Here is a 22,268-nt window from a genome sequence, read left to right as displayed (position 1 = left end):
GACCACATAGTTTTATCATAACCACAATTCACATTGCATTTTAAGCTGTCCGTGATATTATTTTTTCATATATCTTAGATTGTGGTGACATTGCCATCTACCTCTGACATGGTTTTAATGGAAGGAGGGTCATTACAATTAAAAGCAATCCTCTTTTGTATGTTAGCTTGATTAAAGACAAAAATCGAATAGGAAAGCAAGCAAGAATGTTTAAACTTGCTCCCGGTATGATGACGCTCTACAGATTATTGCATTAAATTAATACATTGTTTAAAATATAGTAGATTGTTGGTTCAACAGTTCAGTTCACTTGCATGCTACAGGGTAGCTTTGTTTCTTTTGTTGTAGTAAAATGTTTTTCATCTTGTGAAGTTATATCACATGCTATCAATATGTTGCAATCTTTTGTAGGCCCAGTGTATTGAAATTAATTTACTTAACATAAGCATTGACTGGGCCATTACAATGAAATGATCTACATACAACCCTTGTTCGTTCCTTGGAGCCCTTTTTCGTTGCATTTTTGGTTTCAGTTGGCAGCATGTAGCATTCTTTCATACAGTACAATAGCTATTGTGTCACAGCTTTGCTCATAGAAATGTCAATTGTCTTATTTATCTGATTGGTTTTGTTCTGCATCTGCTTAAGTCTAATGTATGTTAGTGCATGCTAGCACCCTCTCTCTGAATTAGCTTATTATTTTCTGAAGAACATTAGTAACTAAATTGTCTGACATGAATGTTTAAAATTAATGATGACTTAGTCCTTGTGTCTATTGAAAAGTACTGCAACACACTTAACCTTTTGTCATGTTACCTGATAGTTGTATAGCAACTACTGCGATTTGTTATGACTTTGAAGCACTGTAGGTTGAATGACCCTTTGGCAGACTAGCCTGAACAGACATGAGAAAAGGACCATCAGATTGCATGCCAACAGTAATTCTAATGTAAGCAACTGTTCGATTATTAGCAGAGATTAGTGTAATGTTGTGATGGAAGCTGTAGTGTGAAGAGTGCTGTGGCATGAATTATGTCCGAGACTGGCGTATGGACCCCAGTTTTCATGGGACTTTATAGTGTACAGTAATAAAGGTGGAAAGGGCGCTAGTTTAATTGGCACCCCGGGAAGAGCAGCTAATCCGGTTCCTTGGATCGCTGGGCCAAAACTACTGATCTCAGCCTGTGCCCCATGTAACCTGGAGACTGCTTCTCCCCCACAACGTCATCTTCTTCCCAACCTCCCATTCCCTACATGTTTGTAGCAACCCCAGCCTACCTCCCCAGCCCCACTTACCCGATTGTCGTGACGCCCTCCGCCGCAGTGTCACTTGGTCTCCCTATGCCAGCCGCCATTGAAATGGAAGAGGGGTTCTTTATGGAACCCCTCCTTCCAGATCCATGGCGGCCATCTTGTGCCAGTATGTTCATTCAAGGGACTGGACACGCGTAGTGACCCGTTCCTTGAATGAACATACTTTTGTCTTCATTGCAGGTTTCCGGATCAGAAACTTGGGGTACTAATAGCCTTAATATATATGTAAGGTAGTGGAATATTCATCAACAGCTATGTCAAGCTCTCGTTACTAATAAAAGCATAAATATGTCAAGCTCTCGTTACTAATAAAAGCATTCTGGCAGCAGAATTCCATCTGCTTTTCGGAGAGCCAGCTGATCTCGCGCAGGCCCCCGCCTTGGAAGGCATGGGCACCGAGAAAGCATTTTTTGAATTTGGCGCCGAAACGACGCCGCTTCCCGCCCGCAACCCGCAGCCTCATACGGCCTCCCACCCTGCCGGCTCCACCCCCCCACCATAAAGAGAGACGGGGCCCACCGCCAGGCGAAGCCGCAAGGAGAAGGCCAGAGGACAAGGCCTGCACTCCTCTTTGCAGCTCTTCGCTGCTCGAAGTCTGCCGTTTACCACGGACTCTTGCTGGAATCTCAAGGTAAGGAGTCCCGCACTCCAGAACTACCCCACACACTTGCAAAAAGGCGAGACCGTCTACACACACGTACTTTACCTAGCGTATTGGTCACTCTGCCCATCCCCACAAGTGCACGCAATGCACGACTACAGTCGAGAACCTTACCTACAACTAACCGAAAGGCCACCTCCCCAGTACTGCATCTATACCACAAACTAATCCACACAACGAAGCTGACCCCACTTATCAAGCACCACCGTGAGCCACTTGCATTGGATACAATGTCTAAGACTCTTGTTAATGTGTCACTCACACGTATGAATGAAATTACCGCTATTAGCAATTCTTCTACCACTGCCTTGCTACCTAATGATGCAAATGCCACTTTATCTGTGTCTATGACTCCAGAAAACATGCCCCCCACTGGTTTGAATGAAATTACCGCTATTTGCAATTCTTCTACCACTGCCTTGCTACCTAATGATGCAAATGCCACTTTATCTGTGTCTATGACTCCAGAAAACATGCCCCCCACTGGTTTGAATGAAATTACCGCTATTTGCAATTCTTCTACCACTGCCTTGCTACCTAATGATGCAAATGCCACTTTATCTGTGTCTATGACCCCAGGAAACATGCCTCCCACCGGTTCGGATAGGCCACCCCCGACCATCAATGTCACCCCTGAACCGCACCTCAAATGTGCCCTCATCAACGCCCGCTCCATCAATGCGCATGCACTAGACATCCACGACCTTATTACCACCCTAGATCTAGATCTTCTAATCGTCACCGAAACTTGGCTACATGAAGCCTCAGGCCCCGCCCTATCCCTCGCTCTCCCACCTGGCTATGCCATCACGAGACAAGATCGCATGACCACTGGAGGCGGTGTCGCTCTCATAGCCAAAGACTCAATCACCATCAGAAGGGCTGACAAAACTATCAACAATAACAGCGACTACCTTCAATTAAAACTCACCATCTCGCACCAATGCACCATCACCCTACACCTCATCTATCGACCACCAGGCCCCCTAGGAGACTTCCAGGCCTCCATCACCCACCTCCTGGCGGACAACCTCAAAAAGTCATCCAAAGCCATTCTCCTTGGAGACATCAACCTTGGCCTGAATGACGCCAAAGACCCTACAGCCAAAGCACTTGACACAGCTCTAGCCACCCTAGGATTCGTCAACACCATCAACAACCCCACACACGCCCTAGGCAGATCACTAGACTGGATCGCCCACCACAATTGCCCCATCACAGTCACGGGCAACACCCCCACCCCATGGTCCGACCACCACACCATCACCTTTAACATCCCCACCACTACAACCACATCCCACCCCCCTCCTCCCTTGCCTCCTGCCCTTACAAGGAGTGCCCGTCAACTGACCAAAGAAAGACTCCTACCCTTCTTACAGGGACCCGCCTTCACAGCCCCATTCTCCAACGACCCGGAAACTCTGGCAAAAAATTATGATACGGCCATCACAGCAGCAATCAATACCATCGCCCCACTTAAACTTCGGAAAACCAAACCCACTAGACACGCTAATGCGTGGTTCACCCAAGACCTTCTAAAACTACGCTCCGACAAACGGGCAGCATTAGCTCTTTGGCAAACATCACGGGATGAGAAAGACAAACTCAACTTCAAATCCCTTGCAATTAATTACAAGAAAGCCATCATTAAAGCCAAAGCTAAATCCTTCGAAGAGAGAATTGCTGAGGCCAAGTCGAACACCAAGGAAATGTTCGCCATTTTCAGGGAACTTGAGAACCCCACACCCATCCCCCAAAACTTCACTAAGGACAAAGAATGGTGTGACAACATCCAAACAGCCATGCGCAATAAGATCAGCTCTCTCCAAGCCAAAATCTTGAACACCAAACTAACACTCTCCACCCACACTACACCCTCCCCACCACCACTGCCCCCATCACCCACTGAGGCCCCACCCACCTTCTTGTTTAAAACCGTCCAAGAAAACGACATGATCAACATTATGAAAAACATAAAACCCTCCAATTGCAAAGGCGACCCCTGTCCTGCCTCCATCATCAAAGACTGCGCAGACACCTTGGCCCCTTTTCTAACAGCCTTCGTCAACGCCTCCTTCACCACGGGGAGAGTCCCCGCCTGCCTAAAGGAAGCATGGGTCCGACCCCTCATAAAGAAACCCACACTTGACCCCACCTCCCCTAATAACTACCGCCCCATCACCACTGTCCCTTTCCTCCTCAAGATTCTAGACAAAGCAGCCTACCTGCAGGTCCAGCACTTCCTCGAAGAACAGAACCTCCTTGGACTGAGACAATCCGGCTTTCGCCCTAGGCATGGGACAGAGACCGCCCTACTCGACCTAAAAAACCAAATGGACGACGCAAGGGACCAAGGCAAACCTGCCTTGCTCCTTCTCCTGGATCTGTCGGCAGCCTTTGATCTTGTAGACCACGACATCCTCTGCCACCACCTCTCCTCCACAGCCAACTTCTCTCAAGAAGCCATTACATGGATCGCCTCCTTCCTCCAAGGCAGGACCATGCAGGTCTTCTCCGACCTAGCCACTGCATCACCCTCTATCATGCTATGTGGGGTGCCCCAAGGCTCCTGCCTCTCCCCCACCCTCTACAACATCTTCACCCGCCCCCTCTTCCTTGACGCCATGGGCATCTCTTACACCAACTACGCCGACGACACACAGATCCTTCTCACTCTGACAGGCAACTATGGCACGGACTCTGCTACCCTCAACAACATCTACAACACAATTCAAATGTGGATGGCTATCAATGGCCTCTGCCTTAACTCCGACAAAACTGAGCTCCTACTCGTAGGCTCCCCTGACACCATCAACAAACTTGATGCTCAGTTCAGCCATTTCACCATTGACTCAATCACGATCCCAGTACTTGACACGTTAAAAACACTAGGCGTCTACTTAGACTCCAATCTATCCATGACCAGACAAGTAAACGCCATTGCCTCCTCTGCCGGTTACCATGCAAAACTCCTTAACGCAATCAGACCTTATCTGTCAAAAGACACCTGCACTTAACATAGCCAGGGCCATAACCGGCTCGCGACTTGATTACTGCAATATTCTTTTCCTTGGGACCTCCAACAAAAATCTTGAGAAGCTCCAAGTAATACAGAACAGTGCCCTACGCGCTGCACAAGGCATTGCCAAGAGAGAGCACATCACAGCTGCCAGAAAAGCTTCCCACTGGCTCCCCATAAAGGAGAGGATCCTATTCAAGGCTCTAAGCATCACCCACAAATGTGTCCATCTTGCCGCCCCAATGTACCTTTCGCAGAGGATCCACCTGGTCTCCTCCACAAGACCCACTAGATCACCCTATGCCAGCATGCTCTCAGTACCCAGGGTAAAAAGGACCAGAGCAGGGGGCTCCAGTTTCCCGTACCTCGCTGCCGTACACTGGAACACCCTCCCTAGCTCCCTGCGCTCTGAACCCTCACTGACCGCCTTTCGGAAAACCCTGAAAACGACCCTGTTCATCTAACAATTACATGGCCTAGCCCTCATAATTGTATTGTATGATGTATTATGTGATATATCTGATCACAGGTCACTGCCTTACTGTAACCCAAGGCACAACCTGCTCACATTGTAACTAAGTCTTCCTGCAAGTAACAGTGCCACAATGCCCCTGGGCTGCCTGCGCGCTATATAAATTTAATAAATTAAATAAATAAATAAAAATAAATAAATACATGTATTCACAATTTGATAAAACAACATACAAATGATTCAACACAGTTAGCACAACATTAGAAAAAATATTACAGTGCAAACAATATAAAAACTATTATATGGAAGAAACAATAGTCTTCATGACCACAATGATTTCCTTAAGAGGTTGCTAGGTATCAAAATTACTCAGTTTAGTATATATCTGCCTCTCTGTTTGTGATTTCGTCTGAGGTAGACAAACTTCAGGACTTATAGTGTAGGTGTCTAGATGTGATATTACTATATCAACAGGCTCAACATGTTTCTGTCCTCGATTTTCAGTGGGGACATTCATCGGGAGGTGCTACTTATATTCCAAATGTTAATATATAGCACTGGATCATCATCATCATAGAAGTAGTTACCTTGTGTTTGAGAACTGCTGTAGCGTGTGGATGGCGTCCAAATGACGGCGTGTTGAATAAATCAGGAGGTAGAATCCCTCTCTGGGTTATTGGAAAATCTTCTCCCAAAAGTCTTTTTAGTTTAATCCCGTGTAGATTGTGTCTTCATATCAAATATAAAAGGTTGCAGTGTGGCGTTTAGTAAACGCGATCTCTTTGGTTTCAGAGGTTCAAATTGCGCATATAGGCCTTTTTTTCACAGTATATTGGAGTTCCTTATTTTCAATATATTGCGAGTCCAGATAATTCTTATTTTTCGCAGGTTTCTTGGAAGTTTCTTGACTTCTCAAGTTAGTTAGGCCTTCACGGTGCACGATTTTCTGTGAGAATCTGCGTTTTAACTAGATTGTTTAAGCAGTAATCACTGGGGCCCAACTTTAACTTGAAATCAAGAAACTTTCTAGAAGCCGGGCGAAAAATAAGATTTAATTATCTGGACTCGCGATATATTGCACTGTAATATTTTTTTCTAATGTTGTAACTTTTTGAATTGAATCATTTGTATGTCATGTTATTATATTGTGAATAAATGTATATGCTTTTATATTATCAATACCGAGAGTTTGACATAGCTGTTGATGAATATTCCACTACCTTACATATATATTAGTACTTAACTCCCTGTAGAAGTTAGGGAAGTCACTTATTAGTGACAACCTGGGTTTCCCCATACATTATAGTACTAATAGCTTTAACACCCTCTCTGGCCCCGGGTTGAGAACACCCGACCCAGCTAGTCGTATTGGGTGTTAATGCTATATCAGTATATTAAACCCAAGGGCAGGTGGCTGCAGTTGAGGGCTTTGCCATACTTAACGTGCAGAACACATGCACAATGATTAACATGCAACCACATGCAGACTACACACACATTCGGCAGACATGCCTAGCACAGTCTATGCCTGTTCACCTGTCAAGTCATACTTGTCAGATATGGCTTTCCAAGGCCAGACGATCTGCTCCAGAAGTAGGAGCATACAGAATGTTTTCAGAAATAAATTTGAATGCAGGCTTACCACTTTATTCATGGTTTGAGAGCTTTGGATGTGCTTCCCATCAACGGTATAAGACACCATATAGAAACAATGTACAACTTTGGATAGATGGGAACTCTGGCAGGGGAAGCATAATCCTGGTATAAAAGAAAGTGGTCATTGGTTGTTCTCGACTTGTAACTGAAGTCTGGACTAGTAGTGGTCATAGGTCTGGAGCACCAGGCAAACAGGAGTCACCCATAGTCTATGCCCTTCACTGGCTGCCCAGTTAATGATGTCCTGGGAGGCTGGCTTTTGTAAATCCTAGGCCACTGGGATGGAGGCAGGCTTACTGATGGGGAAGTAGAAAATGACAACATTAAGGGTATTGCGTGTGGAGAAAGAACCTCAACAAAAACCATGGAGCTCCATGCCGAGTCCATGCTCTTCTCTTGTTCGCTCAATAAGTTTGGATGGTCTTCAGCCTCCAGGTCAGTTGTATGGTGTGATTGTAGAGTTAAATGTGACTTGTGCCACTATTTAGTGCGAACAGGCAAAAATTGCCAATCTGCAAGAAATGGCATTAACGCCCATAATCTGTATTTATGGCCCGATTGACCAGCTTTGTTAACATTAGTTCCTTTTAGGTTAAGATGGTTTAAGTTCTAGAAAACCCAGAGCAATGGATCGAAGAGTGATTCTTCAAGTTGCCATTGGGTGTCAGTTGATGAAAAAGGACTTGAAAATTGTGCAATGACCGGGCTGGGAGAGATGGTGGGATTAGAAATGGATAGTCAATTGGAGGGAGAGGGGGAAACATATTGTCAAAGGAGGCTAGCAATGTTTACAGAAAACAGGAATTAATCAAGTGCTGTGAACTTTCTGTGGAAGGAGGGTGTAGGTCCAGGAGGAGTTGTTAGTGGTTTCCCATGATAATGGTCTGGGGAGATTATACTTGTGTTGAGAAAATTACCTACCGTTATGTAAATTGGATATAAAAGGGCATGGGAATTTGGAGAGAATAAAAACATAAAATGTTATAGCTGAGTTTAAACAGATTTGGACTCGCCGCAAGGGGTACGGTCGATCTGTACCTAAAGAAAACATTAGTAACCATCTAGTGCATGCTTTCCCGAAACCCATGTTGAAATTGCTGGTTCACTGAACCAACAAATGGTTACATATCTACCTGTGACGACCAAATCTATGCGCTGAATATTGGGCCAGATCACACACACTTTAAAGACCTTCTGTACTTGTGAGTTCATGACTGCTATTCATCCAGGTTACAACTATAAAGGAGTGAAAAAAAGGGATTACATTTGCTCTCCCAATAGAAAGTATATATTCAATTTATTATAACAAAAAAATATAGTCTCTGGTAAAATGTTGTCTTCAAATATGTTAAGTGCACCCCAAAAATGATCAGTGCTTAATAAAGGGGGGGGTTTGTTCCCATAGACTTGTTTAGACTGAATATATCACCAGTGACTTAGCATCCTGGTCATGCAAAATGTCAATACATCACATTATGGATCAGTGTTCAATCAAACAAAAGAAGATTTGTAATTAATACAGTCAAATAAGACATTAAATTATTTATTTCAAGAATACAAGTAATCAAGAAAACAGACAAAACAATGAAAAGTTAAGCAATTGCCAACGTAGTTTGAATAAAAAAAGAACAAATGTAAATAAATGCAGGCATATCTGTATGTTGGTTGCCTGCTGGGGTTAGTTACATAAGTCTACCTACATTTCAGGCAGGGCACAAGGAACATGAGTCAAATTTAATTACACAACAATCTACCTTCATTTCAAGTGGGCCAGGATAGACATGAATCAATTTGAAGGCAGCATGGAAAGATGGCTAGGGTCTACGCCAAAAAACAGATGACAGAAACGTTAGACACGGCCAAGGCGTGTATATCGTGATGGCGTTTCAGCGGAGTCGAGTTGTTCAGACTGCCTTCTTCAGGACCAAAAGCCGATGTTGGACCCTGTAGACCATTAACAAAGTACAGTCTCAGTCTGATGAATATCAATGTAAAGTCCAACAAACAGACTAAATAAAAGAATAAAAGAGAAGGCAACAAATCACTAGTGAGCGAGGAAAAGCACATGGTGCCACCCGAGCCAGCCCTGCATCAAGATGAGTAATGCACTACAAGGCCCCCTGCAAAGGGTAGACCGGGGAAACCAGGGGTGAAAATTGTGAGGCAGACCTGGGCATTGTGCGAGCTACATACTACTGAACATTAGCAGGAGTAGTAGTAAGACTGGGATAAATACCACTTCCGCGAGGCAGGATCTGTAAATTTCCAACTGGAGGGGCTCACCGCAGCATGCGACTATAAGAGCAGCTACACGTGTGATAGATCATATGCCGGATTATGACTGTGGTCCCAGTCTGAATGGCCAAGAATAAAAAAACCAGGGTTAGCACTGATGGTTAAAACATACTCTAGCAGTGCCAGGGTACACGAGTGACCAGTGAAAGAAGAGAAAAGTAACATTGGAAATAATCTGGAAGGCATGGAAAACAGAGCATAAGGTTGGAGCCTAGCTGAAAAAGCTTCCAAGGGTAAAGCCTGTTTCTCCATAATAACTTGAGCGCAAACACGCAAGGCAGGTGTTGGGCAAAGTTTGTATGCAGTACCCTTTGGGAACACTACAAACAACTCTGACTACAGGTCTAGGAAAACCAACCTTTGGTATAAGCTTGTTGTACTACACCGTTTTGGTAGCGTGTTGAGCAGTCAGGCTGATCTCAAAAGGGGTCAATGTGAGCTCTAGGGGAGTTGGAGATTCACAGTGACAAGTATTCAAATAAACTCTTACACACAAGGTTTCTTGAATAAACAAGTACTTATTTATTTATCAGTCAATTAGAATAAGGCTTCTTCAGAAGGGAGCAATATAAAAAGTAACACACAAATACACCAATCTTTTGTTTGCTTGAACACTCATAAAGTGATGTATTGACATTTTGCATGGCCATTATGCTAAGTTACTGGTAATTTATTCAGTCTAAATAAGTCTGTATGGGAACAAACCACCCCCCTTTTTTGTGTATAGATTGTTTTCCAAGTTCCTATCACAATTGGAATTTTTCCTCCAGTGCTTAATAAAACATTACAAAATTCTTAATTTGTCAATGTTACAATTCACACGCATAGGTATGTAAACAGTCATTTTATATAGTAACTGTAATCTGGTTATCTTCGAACTAATTGTTTTTAAAGTCAGCATATGCTTTAATGATGACTACTAATTCCACAGCCTTTAGGATAAGGATGTAAATTTGAACCCAACATGTTTCGTTCCATTTAGGTATATTTAACAATATCTGGAACTTCTTCGGTGGATTTTGCTGTGGTCTTCTACACCCCCTTAGCTTAATGGGATAGTGTATAGTTCTATCTTTAAGGTACAGTTTTCGTTCTATATTGGCTTCTCTTTATTCTATATTCCAAGTATGATGTGATTGCTTGTTGATGTAGTTGCTGCAAGCATCATAAACACAAAACAGCTAGAATTATTTGCTGTTCTTCATAAACATTGATGTCATAGAATGACCTTAAATTAATAGAGGTCTATCCATATCGCCTGAAGAAATATTGAACCATGATGAGTCCAGGATAGACTGAATTGCTCACCATCAGAACGGTAGTTCTGCCTTACTTGTGCTGTCCTCCTCCTTGTCCCAGTACATAGCTGAGGCTGATGCCTGTATTAACAAAATGATCTTATGTGTTTGTCTCAACAAAATGAGGATGTGTCTTCCTATTTGGTCTCTTCCCTGTCCCAATTTAGAGCTGGTGTTTTTCTTTTGGAAGATTTGGAGGGAATAACAGGGAAAGGGCTGACAATAGGCTACAAAGGCTTGAGGGATGGAGGGTTCATTATGAAAAGAAAATGGAGGGCGGGGGGGAATACCATGACTCACCTAAGGACTTTCTCTCCTCATGTCTCCTCCACTCGTTATATTCGCTCGCATTTCCACCCTCTGGGTTAGGATCCAAAGGCAACGGCCTTTCCTTGGCCATCCGAGAGGAAGCTACAGGGGGAAAAGTGAGGACGCCCTCAGGTTCTCTCAGGTTCTTCAATTCCCTCTAAAGCGTACAGGGCATAGCAGTACCTGCCAATCCGATTATTCAATTTAGGAGCAGAGCCTTGGTCTTCGTGGGTAAGCCTAATTCTAGTTGCTTCAAGTACCAATGTATGGTGCCAATACCCCAAGAGAGCTGTGATGTGCTGTTTGCAGCTTCAGTTTGTATACACCGTTCACTGACCTTGGGTGTGATTTTCTTTTTAATTTTTTCTTTTTTATGGCCGCCATGTGGCGTTGGGCGGAGTGTGGGTTTGTTTCATTCTTGTGGTGTTGTGAAGTATTTGCGCTTGGTGGTGCAGTAGAGGTATGTTTGTGTTTAGTTCAGAGTCTGAGAGGTGTATGCAGAAGGGTGATTTGTTAGTACGGTTTGTTAGTGGTAGTACATGTCCTACCCACGCTGTTAATCACTAAACGTGATATTTATCCCTTTTTCGGCCAATCATTCTACATTGTAGCAATTACTGCACCCACAAGCTCCTCCAGGGGTACTGTATTACCTGTGCCCTGTGGTCAGACAGTGAGCTGCCTGGTTTGTGTCCAGCCCTATTCCTTTATGGCACACACTTGCTTCCATAATTACCATGTAAAGCGTTTTTTTGCAGAGTTCCACAGGACTTCTCGGTCAAGGTTGCCATCTTAATGGGGACCAGCAGGGATCGTACAGGAGTTTCTTGATCACAAAATGACTGTTGGGGCAGAAATGTATTTTGATGATTCTCTGAACTTTCTAAACATTCATCTATCTCCACTGTTTTTTGAGTTTACATGTGTGACCAGAGGGACTTCTGCTGAAGGTCCCCCTGTTGCTGCAATCCTTTTTTTCTGATGTAACCCATGTGTCTACCAGGGGAAATACCTAGATGACTGGGTAATAACGGGAGAGACTGCAGCCTTTTGCTAGCCGAATACACACAGAAGACCATACATGTCTACACAATTGTGACGTTTTAGTCCACACACCTAAATCAAGCCTAATTAAGAGTAAAGCAAACAACAATTCTAGAAGCCATTTTATACACTTACAAGGCATTAAATTATGCCCTTGGTTAACAATGCTTGCATTTTCCCTAGAAGGACTCCTGTTGGAAAGTGTCTCATCAGAAAAATCACAAAACTGTTAAGGATGATGGGTTCATGTATATTCATTGTTTCGCCTGTGCGACTGAACATGTGCAAATTACCGCAATTGCTCACAAGCCAGTCGTCACATGTTCCTGGCAGGTGGGACAATGAAGTGGTCGTGTCACAAAGGGTGGTAAACACAATTCACTGGTGGAGACAAATATTACGAAGGACAGGCCTTTGATTTATCCACAAGTGCAGATTACCATACATTTCCCACAGGCCAGTTTGTGCGAGGCTGCGGCTGGTTGTTGAGAGTTCACTGTGCAAGGAGGATGGAGACAGCAGCAGGTGACTTACCACATACAGTTGCTGGATCTCATGGCAATCAAAAGGTCTGCAATCAAAATGTCTGGTGCTCATTCTAATGACTCCTTCCATACACAAGTGTGCTGATCTACAGACAATACCACAGCCATGTTTTACAATAACAAAGTGGAGCGCATTCAAAACCAGTCTATTCTCGCGCAGCACTAATGGCATTGGTGCGTCAAGAGGAACCTTTTCATCCTGGCACAACATGCCCGGAGAGTAAAACTGTCTTGCAGACAATTTAAGCAAAGGCCTTTTGCAGGAACACAAATAGGAACTCTGAACAAGTATACTCACAGATTTTCAGAGCCTGGGTTTCCACATCAGTAGACTTCTTTGCAACGGCAGAGATTGGAAAATGCCCAGCCGCCGTGGCTAGGTACCCACTAAAGGGCTCTTATGTCATACAAACATACCTATCTGACATCAACTATGTGTCTAGGAATTTGCATAAAACATGCAATAGTAAACCTCTAAAAGACCTGTGACGATAAGGTAAACCTGAATGGTCATATGTACTGGACACCAACTTAAAAATGCATCTCATTTGCTAGCTAGATTTGTTGCGTACTACATATCAGCAACTCATTTTGTTCGAGCAGCAGAGCCAGAGGGAGCAAGGTTGCATAACAGAAATAGAGGTGGCAGCATGCATAGATAAAAATGCTAGCAGAATGGGATAAATGCAGTAACATACGGACAGCTGTGTAGTAGCAGCGTACATAGGTAAATTGTATTTGTTTATTTGTAAAAGTGCTTATACACAAATGAAGTGCTTCAAAGCGGGAAGGGAACAAGGGAATACAGTTGTCATTGTTAGGCCTTGAACATTCTGAAAGATCTTAACAAAAACAACTAGCATACTAGGCCAGAGGCATTTCAACTAGTGCAAGTGCATGACGGGAAGGAAGAGAAGAGCATACAATCAAACTACCGTACTATGCCCAACGACTTGTCAGATAGTGTAAGTGCCTGACAGAGGGGTCATGGGGGAGAGGGAAAATGACATAAAGAATAATAAACTACCGTACTAAGCCTGACGACATTTCAGATTGATTGGTGGTTGGTCATCACTAATAAGCCTATGCTCAAGTATTTCAGGTACAACCAAACGAGGGAGGGGAGACGGGAGGGAGAACAGGACAGACAAACTTGCTAGGTCTAGTACGTTCATGGTCTGGCAATGGACACGCAAGGGGGGGGATAAGTGCGCCCAGAAAGAGGGAGGCTGTTGCAGAGGGAGGCTGTTGCAGAGGATAAGGATGTACCCCCTGAGATGAGGTGCTGAAGGAGCACTGTACTACATTTAAAGGGGAAGCTCACTTTTTCACTGCCAAAGGTTCCACTACTGCGCCCCATGTTGTGGGACGCCCACAAAGATGGAGGAAAGGGGACCAAGGACTGAGTACTCTAGTCACTACAGTGAGTAACTTTAATTTAAAAATGCAGCTCGACCTTATGAGTTATCTAACTCGCCTTCAATGCGTGGATTTCATCTGTTATTTTCCTTTGCATCGGTATCCCCATGAGAAGAATGTCGGGCCCGTTATCGCAGCTGTAAGCGCTCAATTACTTAAATCATAAGTCACTCTTGGGGCACCTGCGTGAATTCTCCCCCTGACCCGCCCGCTCTTTCTCCAGATTTCCGACTCCGTAACTAAGCTATTCACTGGCTGGGACCTTCTCTACCTGGACTTGACATTTGGCAGCAACTCGCCATCTCTCTGGGGAGGTGTTTTCAATATGTGTTTACACGTGACTCCTACATTCACACTGCCATTGTTTGTATATTTAAATGGCCATACTTCATGTACCCTGATCTTGGTATAGCTGCTGCAAATGTCCCCACTCCAAATGGGTCATCTGTGGCCGTGATTATGAAATGGAGGTGCTCTGCATGTTAACAAACCCATTATCACCCGATCCTGCTGACAGTCCGAGCCTCTCTGGATAGGTGGAGCCACAGTGAAAGCTAACACTGGGGCCTATTCCTCATATGATACTCCAGAAGTGAGATGCTCAGCATTTGTGGAGCCCTCATTCCGGAACTAGGGGGCGATCATGTGTTATCTGCACAGGGTCGCGGTGTAAACTTTTCTCATTAAGGGGGGGGCACACTTGGTAGTTCCTAATTTAAACCAGTCAAATGGTTTTTCAGATTATACACCCACCATGATTCATTGTGGTTGAGGAAGATGCCACTATTCAAAGATATCACTTTGACACATTGGGGGGCTGTAAGCGCCTGACATTTAATCTGTGATTTATGTCCAGTGCTCCAGATAAGATTTTGAGGATTTTACTCCATATTTTTAAACTTTCAGTAAATGTGATTTTAAGAGTAAAAATGACTTTTCTCCATTTGTAAGAGAGTAAAATGTATGTGACATCCAGCTGACGTGTGCAGAAACTGTATGGAAATCATTACTAAGCAGCAGCTTTCTGCATTGTGACAGAATACACCTTTCTTTATTTTTCTACGGTCTGGCCATTTGATCTCTCCTGTGTATATTTAAATGTTGAAAACACAAAAACCTAGCCAATTACATTGTAAAGCAAACATGAATTGTATTGTGTGTTTTGAGGTTCGATAGCAGAATTGTCTTTTGATGTTTAGTGGAAGTCCTAATTTCCTGGAGCTATTACTACCTAATGGTATGCCCATGTTATGAAACAACAGTGCAGGTAGGCAAAACTATATGCTAAATTCTGTATCTAATCTCATGGTCAAATGGTTAGGTAGCACTTTGGCAAAAGCGCTGTACATAGTACATATATTTCGAGTGGATTGTGTCCTCCAACGTATTCCTCATCTTAGATGTATTCCATCCAGCTTTGCTGCTCTTCGAAAAAAAATTCGGCAGAGGGCGCCGTGTGTCGATGTCGAGTCGGTGGTCCCTCGAAGGCCTCCGTCGAGGGTGACGTCATCGGGTGTGTAAGTAGCACGGGCAGCGCCCGTTGGCCTCAGTTCTGTTTTTCCGCAGTATACGTTGCTTTGGACATTCGGCGCACCTCGAGTTCTGTGAGAATATATAATAACGAAATATGTCCTTGTCATCGACGCTGACCACGACTCCGAAATCGGGATTCAAAAAGTGCAAATCGTGCGGGTCACAAATGTCGATCACGAACCCGCATCGAGAGTGTTTGTGGTGCCTCGGAGAAGGCCACGACATGGAGGCATGTACAAAGTGTTTGGCGATGACGGGGAAGGCCTTGCGAGAGAGGAGAGGAAAGCTACAGGTAGGTCGAAAAACCTCTAGCGTCGAGTCGAGATCCCGTGAGGAGAATACTCCTCAACGCGAAAGGCATAGATCAAGGTCCCGTAGCGATTCCATCACTCGTCGTCTTCGTCAAAAAGATCGAAGAAACGACGCCACAGGTCTCCCTCCACCTCGTCAGACGAGTCTCCAAAAAAGATGAAATGCCCCGCTAAACATTAGTCTACCGAAGAGTGGGAAGTATTCAGGGTCAAAATGATGGAGGTGTTTGAAAAAGCGAAGCCTCGGTCTGCGCCTTCTTCGGAAGCCGGCCGGGAGCGTCAACCCTCTGACATCTGCGCGCCCTTGAGCCCGGGTGATCGAAAAAGGAAGGATAGGGAACCTTCCAGGACGCCGAGTGAAAAACGCTTGAGTCGAGTAGACCGCTCGAGGTCATCGACGCCGTCCGAGACCCATCATACCTCGAAGGGAAAATCTTCGAAGGTCTCCTCGACGCCCTCGAAGCAGACCCTGTCTACGACCACGGTGTCGTCGACGCAGTTATCGACATAGATGCCGAAAGCCTCGGCGCCAAAGGCTCCAGCCAAGCCAGGGAAGCCAGAAAAAGAGAAGGATAAGGTTACAAAACCTGTATTGTCCTCAGAGCCAGGTACTAGACCTCTTCCTCCTCCTCCTCCCAGAGAAGGTTTTCAAGCCTCTCCCCAGAAAGGAGTTTTTCAAATCCCTGACCTCAATTTTTGAGGAACAGGAGAGATCTGATGAGGGGAATGTACATTTTGGGCTGGAATATGGCACCCCAAATGTCCCAGAATGCTTGATTTCAGAAGAAAGCAGAATGAGGGACTTGGTGGAATCATTACACAATGCAAGTGGCATTGACACATCTCCTGAAAACGACTTTGGCAGACCAGAACCAGGAGAGCATGCCAGTCCATCATACCGTCAATTAATGACAAAGGTAGTAGATTACTGAGGATGGACTAAACCATCAGCCCAATTCATCCAGGATGATTTAACAGATATATTGGACCAATATCCCACCGAAGACCCAGTACTACCCTTTCATGTAGCCCTGCAAAATAGGGTGGCCAAGAATTGGGAAACTCCGGATTCTGTTCCTTCCGTAAATAAATCCCTCACCTCAAAATACTGCCCGGCCAGTAGCGACCCCGGCTATCTGTCCAAACACCCAACTCCCGAGAGTCTGGTCATACAGGCAGCCACAGCTTCTAACAAACTTGCATACCCGCCTATCCCTCCAGACAGGGACGATAAGCGTGTGGATGGTTGGGCACGGAAGGTATTTTCGGCCGGGAGCATGGCATTAAAATCTGCCAACTCCACATTTGCCTTGGCAAAATTTTCGTACACTCTTTGAGAGTGCATTGCAATGGCGGCGGAGCACATACCAGAAGGGGAAGAAAGGGAAGGGTTCCTAGCCATCGTTGGAGATAGAAAGGAAGCCATGCAGGAATCCCTTCAATCTGGATTGGACACTCTAGATAGTGTAAGCAGGTCCATGGGCACTAGCACAGTAATGCGCAGATTTGCGTGGTTACGGAAGTCGGATTTCGCACCGGACGTACAGAACCGCCTTCTGAACATGCCTTTTGACGGGTCTCACCTTTTTGGTAACAAGGCTGACGAGAGCCTTGCGAGGTTGCAGACCTCAAAAGCAGCTGCCAAATCTTTAGGAGCTGCTATTGGGCAACCTCAGCCTTTTCGTGCGCAAGTACAGTCATGGAGGGGACAATCCTATCGTTACTACACCTCATATGGAAAGGCGATTGGAATGGCCAGTCAAAGGGGCCAGAAAAAGCCCACTCGTGGTGGACGAGCAAAACGTGCTAAACCAGCTCTGGCTGCAGCCTCTCTGCCATCAGCAGCTGCAACATCCGCCACAAAACCGCTTTGAGGACTTGCATCACAAAACACCTGTAGGGTGCAGGCTGTCAAAGCATCTGCAAGAATGGCGAGCCATTACTTCAGATGTTTGGGCTCTAGAAATAATAGCCCAAGGTTACTGCCTTCCTTTTCTAACGCAACCTCAGAGCAATCCACCAGGGAGACGCCCGATGAAGTCTTCAAACCCGCTCCTACAGCAGGAATTTTTAATCCTGCTGGAGAAAGGTGCTATAGAACCAGTACCTGCAGTGGAGAAGAACAAGGGATGGTACTCCCCGTATTTTTTGATCCCCAAAAAGGACGGAGGACTGAGACCCATCTTGGACTTAAGAAACTTGAACAAGTTCCTCAGAAAGGACAAGTTCAAGATGGTTACCCTTTCTCAGATCCTTCAGGCCCTTCAACTTCAGGAATGGTTGGTGTCATTGGACCTCCAGGATGCTTATTTTCATGTGCCGATTCATCTCAAACACAGAAAATACCTGAGGTTCGTAGTTGGCGACTCACATTATCAGTTTCGAGTCCTGCCATTCGGGTTGACCTCCGCAAGAGGGTCGTCACCAAGTTAATGCTAGTGGTGGCAGCGCACCTCAGGAGAGGGGGGATTCATGTCTACCCCTACCTGGCCGATTGGTTGAAAAGAGCGCGTTCTGCCGAGCAAGCACTGGATCATCTGAAAGTCACCTGCCACTTCCTCCACAAACTGGGCTTCTCCCTCAATTTCAAGAAGTCACAGATGACACCTTCCCAACAGCTTCAGTACATAGGAGCTGTATTAGACACGTCCTTGGGAAAGAGCTCGCCTCCCAAGTCGAGGGCTCAAGACATTCTTCAAATGGTTTCCAAATTCAAAAATGCCCAAAATCTCCAGGCTTATGACTTTTTAAGGTTGCTCTGCCTCATGGCATCCTTCATCTTTCTGGTGCCAGAGGCACGCTTGAGGATGAGATCCCTTCAATGGGCCCTAAAGACTCGGTGGTCCCAGTTCTTGGGTCAAATGACGGATCTTCAGATTCCGAACAAGGTCAGACAAGACCTTTTATGGTGGACCTGTACAGGGAACATCCTAAAAGGAGAACCTTTTTGGCAACCATGGGCGGAGATCGCAGTAGTGACGGACGCCTCACTCCTGGGCTGGGGAGCTCATGCCAACGATTTGACAATCAACGGTCATTGGTCTCCATCGGAGGCCAAACTACATATCAACCTTTTAGAGCTGAGGGCAATCAGACTAGCGCTGAAGGCCTTCCTGCCATCTGTCAGGGGAAAGAATGTCCTGATAATGATGGACAACACAGTGGCCATGCACTACCTAAACAAAAGAGGTGTGGGGTCACTACCCCTGTGCAGAGAGGCAATGCAGCTCTGGAATTGGGTGATTCAGGAAGGAATCTCTTTATTGGCAATTCATCTAGCCGGGGAAGAGAATATGACGGCAGATGCTCTGAACAGGCAGAGCACGGCATCCCACGAATGGGAACTGGCTCAGGAAGTCATTCAAGAGATCTTTGCCCTTTGGGGAACCCCTCAAGTAGACCTGTTTGCAACCGAAAATGCGAAAGGTATTGCTCAGGGTTATTTCCCCCGAGAGGAGCCCTGGGGGACGCGTTCGTGGTGGAGTGGAATTTCCCACTATTGTACGCGTTCCCTCCGATTCCCGTCAGGAGGCTGAGAAGGTTTTGGATCCGCATGATCCTAATTGCCCCGGATTGGGCCAGGAGAACGTGGTACCCAAACCTTCTAGACATGTCCATATGTCCTCCAGTACGTCTTCCTGAGAGAGAGAACCTTCTCTCTCAAATGGAGGGTCAGGTTCTCCATCCAGAGGTCCAAACGCTCAACCTTCATGCTTGGTATCTGAAAGGCTGAGATACAGGGATTGGAACCTTCCAGATGACGTTATGGAGGTGTTGCTTTCGGCAAGAAGGCCAGCAACAAAGTCTCTATACCGTTGCCGTTGGAAGAAGTTTTGCAAATGGTGCAGAGAAAAGAATGTCGATCCTTTCCTATGTTCTATTCCGGAGGTATTGTCTTTCCTTCTGACTCTAGCACATAGGTCTGAATATCGGAACAATAAAAGGTTACCTTGTGGCGCTTTCCATTTTCAAGCGTTCATCGGAAGAATGCTCCTACTTCAAAATTCCTTTTGATAACACAATTCTTAAAAGGACTCGCTAATGTGTTTCCTCCTCACCCATTTCAAGTACCGATCTGGGATCTAAATTTAGTCCTAAAATTCTTAATGTATGCTCCTTTTGAGCCTATGCACACGTGTCCATTAAGATTACTAACGTGGAAAACAGCCTTCTTGGTTGCTCTAACATTACCAAGAAGAGTGAGCGAATTGCAGGCACTGTCTTCTGGGCAACCCTATACTGTATTCCATAAGGACAGAGTTGTGTTGAGGGTAAAACCATCATTTTTACCGAAAGTAATATCTGATTTTCATTTAAGTCAGAGAATTGTCTTACCTGCATTCTATCCTCCACCCCATCTTTCGAAGGAGGAGGAAAGATTACACAGGTTGGATCCGAAAAGAGCTTTAAGCTTTTACATCTCTAGACTTTCCAGACTTGGAGTGGACAACCAGCTGTTTATAGGTTACACAGGAAGGAAACTGGGTCAATCGGTGACGAAACAAACAATTTCACGCTGGATTGTGCTTTGCATTTCAGAATGCTACAGACTAGCTCAAAAAAGACCCTCCGGAAGGGCTAAGGGCTCATTCCACCAGAGGCATCGCCTCCTCCAAGGCCCTTCAAAGAGGTGTTCCAATAAGATCCATTTGCGAAGCACCAACTTGGTCTTCGCTACACACCTTCTCAAAATTCTATAACCTGGATGCTTCCCAGTCTAGGGAGTTAACTTTTGGAAAAGCAGTACTAGACTCGGCCATCTAAGAGTATCGAAAAATCTACCCCCTCCTCCAGAGGAATTGTCCATACTGCTTTGGGAGTCTATCTAAGATGAGGAATACGTTGGACACAATCCACCCGAAGAACAAGTTACTTACCAACTGGTAACGTTCTTTCGATTGGATGTTCCTCCAACATATTCCTCATCGCCCTCCCAGCCTACCCCTCTGTAGATTTTTCCGGGTTCTTGCCATCTGAAATCTCGCAAGGCTCATACCTGTCTGCCGGCACAATCTACACAGTACAAGATCAAAGATAAAAAGGGGGAAAAACCGAACTGAGGCCAACGGGCGACGCGCGTGCTACTTGTACACCCGATGACGTCACCCTCGACAGAGGCCTTCGAGGGACCATTGACTCGATGATATCGACGCACGGTGCCCTCTGCCGAAAAAATTTCCAAAGAGCAGCAAACCTGGATGGAATACATCTAAGATGAGGAATACGTTGGAGGAACATCCAATCGAAAGAACGTTACCGGTTGGTAAGTAACTTGTTGTTTATCACAATTATCACCAAGTCAGTATTTGTTTATTGACCTTGAAAGCATAAAAGGCTGAGTTGGCCTTGCCGGCATTCGAACCTGCAGCCTACAGATCACGCACAGATCGCAGCAACGAGCGCTCAACCGGCTGAGCTATCTTATTGGCTAACATCCTTCAGAGGTCGGCTAACTGAGCATCGACTGAGGTATAATAATAAGTGCCAAGATGTTGGACGAACCAGTTATGGAGCGCTACATAAAGTTAAATACTTATCTGGATTATCATAGGGACAGGTTTTGCTGAGTTTCAATTACAAATGTAACTCGTGTTCGTTTTTGAACAGAGCTTGCACTTCCTGGAGAGTCAGCTTTTGTATGTTTTAATTGTAGTCTTGAAGATTTGAGAGGGTAGAAATGTGATTGGTGCAATGACTCACTCACCCTTGAGAACACTCTGCAGTCAATGGGGTACATTAATATAAATGCCAGTGGCAGCAAAGTTGAATGGAAGTAAACTAGACCGTGCATAGTCATCATTTTCCACACTGTTTTTATAGAGTGTACATTAGATTATAGGTGTAGAAATTATCTGCCTGTGCATGATTATGCGCACATGCACTCTGAGAAATACAATTGCGAAATACTAGTTCGCTTTCACTGGAAAGAAAATTGTTACAAAAATATTCATTCTAAATTGCAACTTAGTTTTCCATCTTAATTCTATAATTTTAAAATGCTAGGAAAATAAATATGCAGAGGGCGTCTGCTTGCTCCATGTGCAGCAACACAGCAGAAGCTGAAAGGAAATAAACCATTCCTTTTTTCAGTGTGCAGTTTCTTTTTTTGAAACGCTTCAGAGAAAAATGTTCTGTTTCAGAGGCTTTTATCCATGGCTTGAAATTACATCCATATAGATGTAAATCAAAATAAGTGTTCTGGTTGTGTCAAGTAAATTGACCTTTGCACTGCCCACTGCCCTCTGCTCTGTGTGTAATGTACACAGGAAAATAATAAAGCTGTCGTATTTACAAGATTTTGATGCGGAGCAAGGCCTGGTACGCACCTTATCTGGAGGCCTGCCTATGTTCAGCGATCCTTTTGTGGATAGGCCTACTAGTATGGCCCTCAT

At 44.9% G+C, this 22,268-nt stretch overlaps 1 protein-coding gene across 3 annotated transcripts in view; it reads left to right on the top strand.

The window, feature by feature from the left end:
* The window catches only part of ZFR (zinc finger RNA binding protein), a 1,119,848-nt gene that overhangs the window by 290,772 nt on the left and 806,808 nt on the right, over nucleotides 1–22,268 (top strand). The gene's annotated exons all lie outside the window — the stretch shown is intronic.

Source organism: Ambystoma mexicanum, chromosome 6p (genome assembly GCF_040938575.1).
Source record: "Ambystoma mexicanum isolate Mex_15411 chromosome 6p, UKY_AmexF1_1, whole genome shotgun sequence".
NCBI classification, from domain to species: Eukaryota; Metazoa; Chordata; class Amphibia; order Caudata; family Ambystomatidae; genus Ambystoma; species Ambystoma mexicanum.
The sequence above is the reverse complement of the archived record's forward strand: the minus strand, read 5'-3'. Positions and strand labels throughout refer to the sequence as shown.